The following is a 2,621-nucleotide window of genomic DNA, read 5'->3' as shown; positions in this document are numbered from 1 at the left end:
ACAGAGATTTTCAAGTCCTTCTCCATTGGTCACATGGAATCGGTGAGCTATGTCTTGATTCGACGCCGCTTCTGGTTGAAAAACAGCATCATCGTTGTCCCTGATTGTACTCACGTAGTCAGCACTCTCTGGAGCGACGACTTGTGGGTTGACTTTGATTGCAACCCACCAAGCCCTAAGGCTTGGGTGAGGATATGGCAGGTAGTACACCTGTTTTGCCTGATTTGCAAGGACAACATCGCTCATACTGCTCGGAATCCTAGAGCTATGCTTCACCTCGACATTACCATACTTGTCGACACGAGTCCCACTATGAGCATCAAACCAGTCGCACTCGAAAAACACGACTTTAAGTTCTTTGGGGCCATCGAAAATCAACTCTACAATGTTTTGAAGAACACCGTAATAGTCCACTACTTTGTCATCGTCAACATATGAACTTGCCAACACACCACTATTGGTGGTGGCTGCCAATGGTCGACTCTTCTCCAATTTCGCGGTTCGGAAGCGATATCCATTTACATCATAGCGAGTATAGTTTCGGACGGACACAGAGGTATGTGCCATTTGCTGCAAGTCCGGGTGCACAGAGTTTTTGGAAACCTATACAAGTAATTAGTATATGCATTATATCTTCCAAGTTCAAAATTCAAAGATTAAGTATGGACAATGAGAGAACGACAATTACTAACATAATTACGAAACCACTGCACGAAGTTTGGTCCACCTTTCAACCCATCACGTCGAAGATTTTCTAATTGGATGGCCGTAGGTTTACTAGTAGATTTCCAACATTCTTCATCAAACATGCTGGACATATTACAAACATGGAGATTACACACTATAGAAATTATGAGATGAGAAAATGGACGTAACTATGAGGAAAACTTACTCGAACGCCTCCTGTGTGCTGTCAATATTGCTATACATATATAGCATTAGCGTGTTCAAATCTGATGCTTCAATGTGACGTACACTCCCTTTTCCAACTGCTTTACCCGGATTCGCAAAAATTTGAAGGGTGCTTTGGGGTGATTCATTATCGACATGAAGTCGCACTGAAGGCGCAAACACATTGTTGGCTCGAGCGAAATACCTGGTTGAGAATTGAGATATCTCCTTAAGGGCAAAAGCCTCCGCAATACACCCTTCGACTCTAGCCTTGTTCCGAACAGACGCCCTGAGCTTTTTCAACGCCCTTTCTATAGGATACATCCACCTGAATTGCACTGGTCCGCCTACCAAAGCTTCCCAAGGCAAATGCACAATTAGATGTTGCATCACATTGAAGAATCCTGGCGGGAAAACCTTTTCAAATTTACAAATAAGAATTGGAATTTCTTTCTCAAATTTCTGCATCAACCTCTTCGATACCGTCTTTGCGCATACTTCCCTATAGAAGTAACTCAACTCTGCAAATATGCTCCAAAGCTCATCCTTGAAATAGCCTCGAAACATCACGGGCATCAGCCTCTCCATAATAATATGGTAGTCATGGCTTTTCAAACCGATCAATTTACCGGTCTTCAGATTGACTGCCCGTTTCAGATTTGCCGCATACCGATCTGGAAATTTCAGATTCTTCAACCACTTAAATATTTCTTTCCTTTCATCCGGCTTGAGGCAGTAATCAGCTCGCGGCCTACTTTCATGCCCTTTATCGCTTACTTTCAACTCGAGCATCGACCTCTTACAAATTTCAGCCATGTCTTTTCTTGCCTTCATATTATCTTTCGTTTTATCAGTCACATCAAAACATGTGCTTATGATGCTTTCAGCAACGTTACGCTCTTGGTGCATCAAGTCTATGTTGTGCGGCATGATCAAGGCTTTTGCATACGGAAGCTCCCATATTGATGAAATATGGGTCCAGTTATGGTCCTCCCCGTAGCCTTGGAACCTATCATTTTCTCCTTGCTTCAGACAAGAATGCCATGCCATTATCTGCGGTGCAGTTTGCCTCTTTGGTGGCCCATTTCTGATTTTGGCTCCACCTCTGAATGCAGTAAGCGAATTCCTAAAATCATGCTTGAATGGAGTCCAACGTCGATGAGCATCAAAGAATGACACTTTCCCACCATGCTTCAATCTGAATGCATCCGTATCATTCATACATATGGGACAGCACAACCGACCATGGACACACCATCCAGACCAATCTCCATACGCCAGCAGATCATGCACTGACCACAAATAAGCAGCGCGCATGGTAAACTCCTTTTCAGTATGGCTGTCATAAGCCTTCACACCTCTCCACAATTGTTTCAGCTCTTCGATTAAAGGGCGAACAAACATATTCAGCTTTGGCCCTGGATGCTCGGGGCCTGGGATGACTAGTGCAAGGAACATGAACTCTTCTTTATTGACCAACTCAGGAGGAAGATTATATGGCACAATGAAGACAGGCCAACACGAGTAAGGGCTTGCACTGGTATTGAAAGGTGTGAATCCGTCCGTCGATAGACCAAGCCGTACACTCCTAGGGTCGTTTGCAAATTCGGGATCAAACTCGTCAAATGCCTTCCACGCATCACCGTCCGACGGATGGACCATTATGTCTGGATCAGTGACGAGACGTACACCATTCTTTGGCCACGTCATATGCAGAGCTATTTCCTTGT

The sequence above is a fragment of the Zea mays genome, chromosome 1 (genome assembly GCF_902167145.1).
Source record: "Zea mays cultivar B73 chromosome 1, Zm-B73-REFERENCE-NAM-5.0, whole genome shotgun sequence".
NCBI lineage: Eukaryota > Viridiplantae > Streptophyta > Magnoliopsida > Poales > Poaceae > Zea > Zea mays.
The sequence above is the reverse complement of the archived record's forward strand: the minus strand, read 5'-3'. Positions refer to the sequence as shown.